We start from the raw sequence: 13,070 nt of genomic DNA, 5'->3' as shown, positions 1-13,070 counted from the left end.
AGCTGTGGCCACAGGCTAGTCCTGCCCGCTTCTGGCTGCAAACTCAGCATACAATGCAGAAGAGAAGATGGGGAAGTTAGAACTGAGGCTTTCATGCCCTGAGAGAGATGCAAATCTGTTCCGGTGATTTATTACAGATCTATCCTCCCCAAGGAGCTTTGGAGAAAATACCCAGCTTTCTCCAGCCCCACACTAGCCACACAACACATGAGAATAGTTAGCTTGAAAGACAGTGGCACATGCAATCACTTAATGGTAGTTTAAATTCACAGCCCTGCGTTCTGCTTAAAACCATACATATTACAATATACTGTACTGGTATACTTTTAGGATAGTTTGGGAGTCTAGCTTCTTACAGAAATTCAACCTTCCAATAAAATCCTTTTTTATACCACTGGAATAATCATCAAGAGTCCCCCCCCCCCCATGTTGCTGGTGTTTGGTGAGGAGAGGGGATCATGACATATGCATCGTGACATTATCATTCCAATGACTCTTTTGATGTCATTGTGGTTTGTTACTGCCAGCATGGCCATTTCAGCAACATCAGAATGAAACTCATTCTCATGGATTGCACCTGGGGAATACAGTACCTCAAACTGTTGTTTGCTGAACAATTTTTACAGAGCAAACTACAATTAGACGACTCTACTCAGCATTGTATTGTCGAAGGCTTTCATGGCCGGCATACGATAGCTGGTGTGGGTCTTCCGGGCTGTGTGGCCGTGGTCTTGAAGTTTTGTTTCCTAACGTTTCGCCAGCATCTGTGACCGGCATCTTCAGAGTGCAGGAGCACAGACAGGAGCAGTTCTCTCTGTGCCCACTCTGCAGATGCTGGTCACAGGTGCTGGCGAAACGTTAGGAAACAAAACTTCAAGACCACGGCCACACAGCCCGGAAGACCCACACAAGCCATCTACTCAGCATGTTAAGCCATGAATTATGGTTTACAAGCCACAGTGACCAAAGACAGAGAATAGGCCAAGGCCAAGCTAAAGGCATCAGATCTTAATGTGTGATGAGCCCCAGAATAATGTGGTACAGCCCTTTCAAGATACTTCTGAACTGACATACTGTGAGCAAACAAGTGCTTAAGACCTCAGATCCTTCTCTATTTGGAAAGATTTCTGCACTCAATTTCACCTCCCATCTGGAATGAATTTGAAACAAATTTAGAACAGCTGATCCGAGGCAATCTCCTCCAATCTGGAGGCTCTTGGAGGTCTGCTGGTAAAGCGTAGCCAGAGGATGATACGTGCTATAGTTCAACACATGGTGATTGTCACAAGTGAAGACCTTCCTACCTAATCTTTGGAACAGGAAGAGAAGAGCTGTGAGAAGGTGTTCCTGAAATCCACCTAGTCTTAAAACTTTTGTTCCAATTTGCTCCCATTCCCTAAAAGCCAAACCTGGTAGATTTGACTCACAGATCCCCTTCCGATAAAACAATGGTTCCTTTAAGGTACTCAGCAGCTCCCGCAATGCTGACACAAGTCAACCTTCTGCTTTTGAAGACTGTTTTAGAAGGCCTGGGTTTTTGCTGGGTTTCCTTTCCAGCTTCCTTGCTGCTATCTGGCCAAGCTCAGTGCTCCGCTTTCCAGATTTCTTGTCCCAGAATGACTCCAAGGCTAATGCAAATATTTTGGAGCAACTTCCACCCAATGTTTTGGTCAAGTCCTTTTGATTTATTGTTAAAAATAATATGTAGAGTTGAGTTCTTCTTGCTTCTTGACATCCTTTGTTCCCCAGCCACCCTGCCTTGCCCACTACCAGTCCTGCCCTGTTCAAGCTCTGGCTTATCTTTTTAGAACAGCCTTCTCCCATCTGAGCACCATCCAGAGATGTGGACCTCAATTCCCAGAATTCTCAGCATCAGCCATGCCTGGTGCGGAATTCTGGGGGTTGAAGTCCACATATCCAGAGGGCATCCACGTTGGGGAAAGATATTCTATAGCTACAAAGACCAATGCTATGACATTCTGCTTTGCTGGTGAGATTCCTAGAGGCATCTGTTTGGCCAATATAGGAACACTATGCTAGGGGAAGATGGGGCTTCGGTCTGATGCAATGTTCCGTCCGCTACCTGTCATCTGGTCCCCCACCTCATGTATTCACCTCCCACACTAAATTTTGTGGCACCTGGTACCACTACTACATCATTCCCATAGAACCGGAAGACCCTCTTCCATCTTGACCCTGGATCCTTCTTTTTTTTCTTACAGCAACTGAGCTACTTGTCAGGTTCAGGGACCAACCTCTTTCTGTTTCAGTGGAAGTGTCTGAAAACATTCCATAACATCACAGGGAGAAAAACCAATGGCAAAGGATAGTGTGTAAAAGTCAGAAACAGCCCAGGTCTAAGTCGAATCTTTAAGACAATTTGCCCTGGGTGTGCAAAGGTACACGGAAACACTCTGGTCTCTAGACTGTCTATCCCTGCAGCCTTCCTTATCCTGGAGGTTCTCCAGAAGTTCTAGAGACACAACTCTCAAAGTTCCCAGCCAGCAAATTGCGATCCCAACATAGCTGGAGAGGGCTGCCCTATCGTAACTCACTCTGACACTCAATCTTACCACCATTTGCCAATCTAAAGCAAATCTGTAGGGTTTTTTTTTTTTAAAGAATGCCCCTGGAGAATTCTGTAACATTTATTTTATTGGCATTTTTTATAACCTTGTGATCCTGCCAAGCCTTAGATTCTTTACTGATTCTTTTCTTCCTTGAAGCTACTGAAGACAGAGATTTAACTTCTATGTGATTCATATTATACACTGTTATCCAACCAACAGTCTGAGACAAGAAACCTTTCATAAATAAATAAAGACAAGGCAACCAGTTCATTTCTAGGAATTTTACGATCTGCTTGCTTTAATGTGCCTATCCCCACACAGGATATGAGCTTTATCAAAACTACTGCAATACTGTAATAGGTTTACACGCTTCATTTATTTTGCTGGAATTAATACAGTGAAGGCTGTTCTGTTTAATATCTTCCTGAACAGCAAAAAAGGAGGGACGACTGGATGCAGACTCTAGATCAGTGTTTCTCAACCTTGTCAACTTTAAGATGTGTGGACTTCAACTCCCAGAATTCCCTAGCCAGCACAGTTGTTGGGGAATTCTGGAAGTTGAAGTCCACATGTCTTAAAGTTGACAAGGTTGAGAAACACTGCTCTAAATTAACTAGATCTGTGATTTTCAAGACTGCAGGTTGTAGGCAAGCTAATCACACTTTTCCCCTAAAGTACAGCATACTCAGGTCCCAACTCCACCTCAGGTACAAAACTACTTCCTTACTCCAAAACTATATTTATAAACCTGAAAATGCCCATTTTTTAGCCCTGTAAATTGTGGCAACAGGTGCTGGAAAATGTTAAGGGACAGCAAAGATTTTCATCCTAACAAAGTTGTCTATCTGAGGCCATCTGAAAACTCTTTGCTTTTTCATGTAGATTCACCAGTTGCCTCCAACCTATAAATACAGCCAAAGTAATGTGTTAGCTGTGATTTAAAGCAGGAATTGGCAATATATGGACCACCACCTGTTGGAAAACTTCTACCTTTTCTGGTCTGTGAGGGAGAAGGAGGAGAACTTCCAGTTGTCCACAGTTCTGTCCTAAGTGCTTGACATCTTAACAAGAATAATTTGTCTGTTGAGGTTATTGAAGGCATTTATTTCTTATGGCTGTTAGCTGCCTTGAGTTCATAATAAGCAGAAAAATGGAATATACATTATAATTATTACCTCAATATACTTTTAAATTCAGTACTCAGCCTGATTTTCATGCTAGTCTACTATCTGACAGGCTTCTTTTCTCCTTGCATTTTTTAAAAAGTAAGTTCTTGAAAATTTCAGTGTGATGGGTTTTTTATTCTCACTTTTCATTCATAACAGTTCTTGGTTCTCTTGTGAAGCAAAGCCACCTTTGTTAACTTCTCAAAAGGACATAAACACTGGCCGTGGGGATGAAGTTCAAAGTCCCAACTGCTGACCAGAATGTTGAAACCCTGGGAGACTGTCCCCGGTTCATGCTTTGTTGACACACAACTGACCTCAGTACTTGAGAGGAGGAGCAGGTCACATGGCCAGATTGTACTTCAATGCACCACAACGATTCATGGCTTGGCATCAATGCTGCCCAACACAGGCTATAACCCAACACAGAACCAAAGTCTACAAAGGCAACGTCAAATGTGGACATTAGTCACAAGGAGAACTTCCGTTCACAGTTCCCAGGGATGTATCAAGATGTTAACCCTACGTACTCCTCTCTTTGTAAGTCCCATAACTGTATGAGCTAAGAGCAGGAAACAACAAAGTACATTTCGAGTCAGCTGGACTGATTTCACAGGCCACAAGTTGGCTCGGAACTCTAAACAGCTGGGGAAGATGCGGTGGTTCAGAACTCACTAACATCTGGGAAAGACTGGAAGAGCTCCATCTGCTGTGCTGAGTTTCTCAAAGCCAAATCAAAAGATAATCAGGAATCCTCCTCCTCCCAGGACAAACATAAGGATCACATGGATCCATTTGTTCTGTTAAGAGCAAGGTTGACAGAAGTACATAAGCCAAGATGTGACCTGTGAGTCCTGAATTTTTCCATTTTGCCATGTTGAGAAAAATTCAACCTGAGAGAGGGACTGAATGAATTTCTTTGAAGCTACCTTAGGGCCAAATAGATCACTAACAGTAGTTCTCTAAAGTATCAGAAAGAGAAGTTTTCTTCATCACATGTAGCTTTCACTTAACAACTGTTTGTTCAGTGACTGTTCAAAGTTATGATGGCACTAAAAGTGACTTACGACTGATGCCCGAAGTTACGACCATTGCAGTGACCCCGCGGTCACGTGATTGTGATCTGGGCGCTTGGCAACCAGCTCACACTTACAACAGTTGCAGCGTCCCAGTGTCACGACTGCCATCTGCAACCTTTCCAGCCAGCTTCTGGCAAGCAAAATCAATGGGGAACTACATGATTCACTTAATGACCGCACTTAACTACCACTACAAAAAAGATCATAAAATCAGGTCTGGTCACGTGACGATTCGCTTAACAACTGTATCACTTAATGACCTAAATTCCAGTCCCAATTGTGGTCATTAAACTAGGATTACCTGTAACTGCTACCTCCTTTTAACTGCAGATCCCACTTGTGAATCTCAGGTAAACAGGCTAAGAAACTTGGAATAGCTTCTGATGAGTAGGCAATAGTGGGCTAGTCTGAATCATGAACTAAAGAAGAAAGTTTCATATTCAGTGCAGATAAACACAATCTAGTAAAAAATGGTCCTTTATGTAGTCTAGCTAAAGTGTTCAAACCAACATTTTGGCGTTTTTTTCAAACCTACTTGGCATCTTTGGTACGCAAAGGATGTGTTCTCTCACCTAATGATTCTCCTTCCTCAATAGACTGGTTGAGTTAACAAAGTTTGTTGGCTAATATTGTACAACGGGCTGTAGTTGGCTAGTTTTAAACCTGGTGTTTTTTCTGGCTTAGTCTATTGTGTAAACCCAGCAGATTTGGTTAGCTGATCGTTAGATGTATTGTTCAGACCTAGAAGCTGGGGTAATTCACTAACTGGGTTAGTGCAGTGTTTCTCAAACCATGACAACTTGAAGATGTGTGGACTTCAACTCCCAGAATTCCCCAGCCAGCCTTGCTGGGGATTCTGGGAGTTGAAGTCCACACATCTTTAAGCTGCCAAAGCTGAGAAACACTGGGTTAGCATGTTGTATGAATGATGACCTTTATTTGAAAACAGTGAAAATGATGTACGAATGAACTTAGAATGAGAGCCTAAGAGTCTATATTTCCCTCTGGGTTGAGCATTCAGTCTCAGCTCTCCCCAATCTGCTGATCCTCAGATACTATTTATTTATTTAAAATATTTCTACAGCTGCCCCTCTTACAGCACACAGCTTTGGATGGATGGCAACAATAACAAAAACAAAAGCAATAAAAAAAAATACACCCCAAAAAAGGGACACACTAGATTCCCATGATCCAAAGCCAGCATGCCACTGGGAACATTGGAAAGGCCACAAGCATGCTTACGATCGGGACATCAATGTACATGCTGCATCCGGAAAAATAGAAATAAGGTGCCTTGCGTCTGTCAACAGAGCAGCCCCGTTCTCTTTGCAAATAAAAACAAAACTGGACAAACAGCTTTGGTTTATTTCAAATCACAGGATGTGTTTTATAACTAAACTTCTGTCAAGAGAGCCAGAGTTAACGGTTAATCTTTAATATGACATCAAACCAGCAATGGGAGTTTATCATCAGTTGGGTGACGGATTAGGTCAACTGCAAGACTTTATTTGCAAAAGGAACATTGTCAAGAGCTATTGGAAGAGGATAAGCTGTAGGGTAGTGCTATATTCACCAGGTCCAGAGCTACAAAAGGTTGTAGGATCCAAGGCAGTTATGGACTGAAACTTCTCAGTTTGTTCTGGATTAACCTAGACTCTAAACTGGGTCCTGATTAGACACTAGGTATATAGTAGTATTTCTCAATTTTGGCAGCTTGAAGATGTCTGGACTTCAATTCCCAGAATTCCCCAGCCAGCATGGCTGGCTGGGAAATTCTGGGAGTTGAAGTCCAGACATCTTCAAATTGCCATGGTTGAGAAACACTGCTATGTAGTAATAATTCAATGTTGTTCCAAACATATTCCAGCTCTGACCTTATGAGTTGTAGATCATGGGACTGCCCGGCACAAGGAAATCTCTTCCTTTAGCACGGAAATCATCTACCTTCTCTGTCACTCCACATTTCCTTGCGTTATTCCCAGAAAGAACAGTGAAATTCCATCTCCAGCTGGAAATCTTCAGCAACATACAGATTGCATGTTGAGAAATGGGATCTGTGGGAATGAACCTCCCATGGAGTCCTGCAGCCCTGAGATTAAAAACTTGGTGCAGACTTTAAGCCAGGGACTGATGTAATCAATTAATTCTAGAAAATATAGTAAGTGTCAGGGACAGATATGCAGGGCATGGAGAAAGCACAAGTTTCTCTTCATCGAATTTCTGTAGCAGAATCCTGGATCCTACCCTGAATCTTATTTAAGATCTGCTTTGAATGAGATCTGGACTTCAACCAACTTGGGAACTCTTCCAACAGTTTTAGGGCTACCATATCTGGGCTCAGATATCTAGATCAGGGTTTTTTTAAACTGTGTTCCACAGAACCCAGGGTTCCATCAGAGAGTAAGAGGAAAAACGCAGCCAACTTTCTATCACTAGAGCTTTGCCTCTTGATCCCGATTCCAAAATTTCTTCTCAATGAACAGATTTCACAGCCTGAAGAGCATTTGAAAGCCCCTGATCTAGATAACTTCTAGAATTCTGCATCTGTGAGATTTCTTCATCTCCTTCTCCATGTGCAGAGACTGCACATTTTTTAAACATGGGACACCATTCAATGGTAGAGATACCTCCATCTGGACTCAGAATTTGTACAATCCAGAATGAGCTTCCCCATGGGACCTGCTGTACAGACCACAGAAAGTGGAAAAGCATACAATCTAAGAGACCTACACAACGGAGAAGCGAATGGAGCTCACTTTAGACGGAGACAGATTCTCTTCCCTGCAACTAAACATTCCTAAAAGATTAAATTCCATCATCCAAGACTTGGATGCCAAAAACGGAGAAGAGAACGAGGCCAACATCAGCCATGCTGGCAGGAAATGGAGGGCAATCATTAGAATAAGACAGATAGTGGGAGCTAGCAAACCACACAGCACTGTGTACCAGTACAAAATTATATGAACAGGCCCAAAGAAATATTCTTCTGAATCCTAAATGACACAGCCAAGCTTCTCCTGACCAGCCTGGATTCAGGGCATCAAGTGAAACTGCTACAATACTCCAAGCAGAGGGTTCTAGCCAACATCACTACATCCAACACTGAACACATCAGCTTGGCATCCTCAAATGTTGATTTAGACTTACATCCTGCCTTTCCTCCAGGAGTTCTCTCAATGGCCTCTCTCTCTCTCCCCCCATCCTCCTCCATTTTCTTCCTGCACGCAACAATCTTGTGAGGTAGGTTGGGCTGAGAGAGTGGCTGGCTCAAAGTTGAGGGTGGACAACCCACTTAATAGATCCAGTCAAGTGGCCTGGGACACTTCTTTTTCCAGCTGAGGGCATGGGTTGAATCTGCCCCTTTGGGTTAATTTACCCATTGTGCAAACCCAGAGCAGGGGTTCATTCGGTACCTGAACAGGTTGTCTGCCTAAACTCCCCAGTTTAGCTTGCTTTACTGCTGCCAGAGGACAGAAGTGGGCACACGAACACCCTCTGAAGAATTACATGCTCGCCCAACATTCAGTTGCACAGGCTGGAAAGAAGATGATAAAATATTAAGTCACGCTAGAATCGAGCTACAGAGCTCGGCAATCGATTTTCTTAAGAACGATCTCCTCCAAGTCAAATGTCCCCATCCCACAGAGACTGGCCCCTTTGGTTTTTTCCTTCCACAAACTCCAGTCCGTGACCACGGCTCTCCAAATCCGGGCCCTCCGGAGGTGCCGTACTACAATTCCAATATTGCACAACCAGATTGAGCAAAGGGGGAGTTCTGAGATTAGTAACCTAAAATATCTGGACCTTCCCAGGTGAAGAATGCTAGAAGGCAGGGAGGAACCGCCGCAGGGCCCCCGAACTACTGTTTTGCAGGCAAAAATCAGCAGGGGTGTTTCCCAGCTTTAAAGTGGAAAACATAATAAAACTGTGGTGTAAGCACTAGGATAAGCTTCTTTCTTTTTTAAAAACAAAAACATCCCCGAGAATTGATCCCTGCTGAGCCAGAATATTCTGGCAGCGTCGTGCTATCAATACAGTTCTCCTCTGCTGCAAAATGAAGTACGTCTCGCGCCATAAAAATATTGCCCATCCCTGCTATAAGCTAAAATGATTCTCTAGTTCAGTGTTTCTCAAGCTTGGCAGCTTGAAGAGGTGTGGACTTCAACTCCCAGAATTCCCCAGCCAGCCATGCTGGCTGGGGAATTCTGGGAGTTGAAGTCCACACCTCTTCAAGCTGCCAAGCTTGAGAAACACTGCTTTAGTTACACATAGCTGGGAATAAGCAGCTTGTTTAAAGCATCTTAGTGAATTCATGGCAGAGGCAAGATTCATTGTGAGAACTTCCTATTGCTTAGGAAATCCTATTGCTGTATGTATGATTTCCTATCACCCCTATACAACTCCTCTTCTCTGGAAACCCCCCCCCCTTCTGCAGAAGTCCACTTTATTGACACCCCATGAAAATGAACTTTTATTTTGAAGAAAAGTAACAGAAAACATTCACGGAGCAGTCCAGAGGTGGAAGAAGTTTGAAAATTAACTCACCGGTCCCTGTTAAAAGAGCTACACATCTACTCCATCTACTGCTTATTAATGTTTAATTCCCCCAAACACTTCAATGAGTACAGAAAACAGCCTGTAAATGAGGCAGGATAGAGGGGCGGGGGGTAAACTCCCCAAAGCCGTGTTTGTCAACCTTGGCAGCTTTAAGATGGGTGGACTTCAGCTCCCAGAATTCCCCAGCCAGCACATCCACCCACCTTAAAGTTGCCAAGGTTGACAAACACTGCCCAAAGGAATGACAACCTTCACACACACACACACACACACACACACACACACACACACACAAAACAAAAACAAAGAAAGAAATCCTTTGATTCCTTCGGAGACAGAATATTCTGGCATAATCCTGCCAGCAATAAATAAATAAATGACAGGCAAAAACAGGTCATCTTGGACATGATAAATACATTTGCTCTGGCATACATAAATAAGTCTGTAAATAAATAATGGCATGCAAAAAAGGGGTCCTATGGGAAAAGGTAAATTTACCCAGGCCGAGGTGTTGAAACCTTTTGTTTGGAGAAAAGCCTTACAAATGAGAAAGCAACAGAAAAGCCAACAAAAGACAAGGATGCACAGGACCAGAAAGGAGACTTTTCGGGGAGCATACAGATCCAGAACTCCCAGAATAAAGAATCTGGATCCCAAAGCTCTGCGTTTAGTTCTTGTGGGTTGCTAAGCACGTTCTGCGCACGGTCAGGAGCTACAGATGAAAAGGGGAAGCCGGGAGGGGCAATGTGCCGTTGCAAAGTCTTGCCAAAGGTTCTTTCCGCACATCAACACACCACAAGACCTCCGTAAAGAGTGACAGGACCCTGGACATTTGCGCAAGGAAGCGCATGGAGTAAACTCAAGGAGTGAGCGAACCACACCAGCTGGAGGCATTAACAGACGTGGACCCGAGCAGCCGTTCTTCCGCAAAGGTTTTCTCCCTCTGCAATTTTAAAGTTCCCTCTCTCACCCCATCCGGTTTATTTTCTGCAAGAAAAGCGGACGGCTTTTGCCATGCAAACTCCTGGCCTCGGCGTCTAGACGTTCGGGTCCGACTCCCTTTGCACAGAGCCAGGAAATTGCGTGGCAAAGGCTTCCTTCCCACAGCCCGCAGGTTTTGAAAGGTGCAACGCTGGGTGGTCTGCAGTCCTGTTAGGGAGCGTCGACTTTTTAGCCCAGATGGAGAGAAGGAGAACTGGATCTGCCGCGCTCTCGGAATGAAAGCGGAAAAGATTCTCTTTTAGCTGCCTTCCCACTCCGCAGGCAAGATCAATATACACTGGAGCAGAACAGGCACCACGCTCAGACGCCGGCCAAATAAAATAGCAAGGACTGAATTAGAAATTAGGACAGGACCTTGGGGAGCTGCCCTCCCCCTCCCTCCCCCCTCCCTCCCCCACAGGCAAGGAAGGGAGAGGAGAGCCGATCCCTGCAAAATACCCCAGACGGCAAGGGCGGTTGAGAGCCATTGCATTGCAAAACAAGGGAGCCACCTCATCTTCAATGAGCACACCCACACCTGGGCAGCTCCAGGGACACCCCCCCCCAGAGACCCCGTAGGAACAGTGCGCCCCATTGCTCGGGAAGGAGGCATCCCGTTTTCCTAGCAAGACCCCGGGGGCGGCAGGTCCAGGGCTCCACCGAGCGGGTCCCAATGCGATGCAAAGATCAGACCGTGTCACCTCCCTGGAGAAGAGAGCGCAACTGAACAGAGCCCACGTCCCGCAGCGGTGGGGTCAGCCAGGGGCCCCGGTCCCACAGAAGACCCAGGAACCTCCTCAGCTAGGTGTACTTGGAAAGCTCCCCGAGAAGCAAGCCAAGACCGTTTCGGGGGCAGACGAGGATACAGATCCTCTGCTGCTCCCCCCCCCCCCGAATTCCACGGTCTCCTGCTCTCCTACAGCCCAACAGAAGAGGGCCCCTCCCTCTAGGGGCCATGGGGAAGAATCCGAATCCCACCACCAACCCCATCTTGACAGCGGGGGGGGGGGTCTTCGTGGCCCAAGAGAGCTGCCCGTGACAGCGGCATCTTCTCCCAGATCTGCCACCCTCTCCCAGGCTGGAGGGGAAGCCGGACGGACCCCCTCCCGGCGGTTGCCAAGATGCCCTATGGAGACCCCCCCAAATTGCTCAGAAAGCCCCAGCTCTCCTCTCCCTAACCCTCTGCCCCCAAAGGAGAAGCAAATCCCTCCCTTCTCTTATCCTTCCTCCCACTCCCCTAAAACGATCTGCAGGCTGGACACCCCCGTAACCCTGGGCCGGACTACAAGTCTCATCTCCCCCAGCAGGCCAATTTGACCCTCTTCTCCAGGGGGATGGCAAGAAATGCAGTCGCCGTTCAGTCCAGAGGAAGGAAAAAAGGGGGGGGGAGGAAAGAACGTCGGCTGTGGATGATGGGCATCGCCGTCCACCCTAAGCAGGAGGCGCCCGTTGCTGTAACGGGAGGGGAGAAGCGAGGGGGGCTGATCAGCCGCTGCAATTCCATTGCTCGCCCCCCCGTCGCCCAACTACACCTCGCCCCGCTTTCCTGCAAGTCGAAGGTCTGAGCAATGAATCAATGCAATCGAGTCTGCCTTTCCAGTGGTGCACGCGTGCACAGAAGCGTCCCCCCCGCAACGAAGCAGCGGCGCTGGACGCAGAGCCTCTCCCTGCCCCCCGGCGCTCCGGAGGAAGGCTGGGGAGGGGGCGCCGGAGGAACTCCTTACCTGCAGAAGATGCTCCAGCTCCTGCGCCGGCGGAAGAGCACTGGGGCGCCGCGAACGTTCCCTGCCGATTTACAGCACTCAGCGAGAGGACGCCAACTCAGACCGACAGGCAACACAGCGGGAAGGATCCCGGATGTAGACCGCTCCGCCCCCTGTCGTGCCTTTCCCTGGCCCGCCCTTGACTCCGGCCGGAGACGGGCAAGGCGACGGCTTCATCCTCTGCACTGCGCAGGTGCGAGGGCAACCCTCGGCTGTGCTAGGTTCGTAGAAGTTCTACTCTTTTTTTTTTTACGCACCCACCGACGTCGACCCAAAGTCGGGGTTTTAATGCATTCAGTTAGCACGTTTATTGAGGGAGTAATGCGCCGCAAGCCAGCTTTCCTCAACCTGGTGCCCTCCAACGGACCTGGAGGGCGCCAGGTTGGGGAAGCCTGCATAGATTTATATTAGAGTCAGGCAACCTTTTCATGCATGTACTTCTCTGTGCAGAAATGTGTACGCAGGACTCAAGGAAGTTTGCAATGCGGCAGCAAAGGAAAGTGAAGCCACAGAAATGCCATAAAACTCACGGAGCCAGAATTACAAACAGCCTATCACCATTAGCACTCGTGCAGCCTTGGGGATAAGGAGGTCATAAATGCTGAAAGGCTAGGGATGCACACGTGCAAACGAGGTGGTCTTCCTGATCAAAGCGCAAACCTTGACCATGAGGTCACGTCTGCCATCTTGCAGATGTTGACCTTCCATGCAACACCCCTGGATGATACCCAGGGCTTTGCCCTGGACATGGAAGCGAATCCGTAACCAATGCCGGGCTTGAACGGCAGGGCTGCGTTGCTAAATCGGCTACTTCCGCTTAGCAGAGGGGTTGCTGCGCTTTGGACCAGCTGGAGCTTGCAAGTCATCTTCAAAGGCAGCCCCAGGGTGAGGGCCTAGCAGTAGTCTAACCATGAGTGATGAAGACACTAATCATTGTCAGAGCCTCCCGGTCCA

The 13,070-nt window shown here is 46.7% G+C and overlaps 1 protein-coding gene across 4 annotated transcripts in view; it reads right to left on the bottom strand.

Annotated features, from left to right (window-relative positions):
• Positions 1-12,194, bottom strand: part of RNF24 (ring finger protein 24) — a 52,954-nt gene extending 40,760 nt beyond the window's left edge. The window contains exon 1 of one of the 4 annotated variants that reach the window (XM_088133191.1): positions 12,078-12,194. The gene's annotated coding sequence lies outside the window, so the exon portion shown is untranslated. The remainder of the gene's footprint in view (positions 1-12,077) is intronic. The other 3 variants (XM_088133190.1, XM_088133188.1, XM_088133189.1) reach the window with 3 other exon arrangements.
• Positions 12,195-13,070: the final 876 nt, after the last annotated feature.

This window comes from Python bivittatus, unplaced genomic scaffold, assembly GCF_059951505.1.
Source record: "Python bivittatus isolate LINGU-HERP-01145 unplaced genomic scaffold, Pbiv_v1 ctg000070_np1212, whole genome shotgun sequence".
In the NCBI taxonomy this organism is placed as follows: domain Eukaryota; kingdom Metazoa; phylum Chordata; class Lepidosauria; order Squamata; family Pythonidae; genus Python; species Python bivittatus.
The sequence above is the reverse complement of the archived record's forward strand: the minus strand, read 5'-3'. Positions and strand labels throughout refer to the sequence as shown.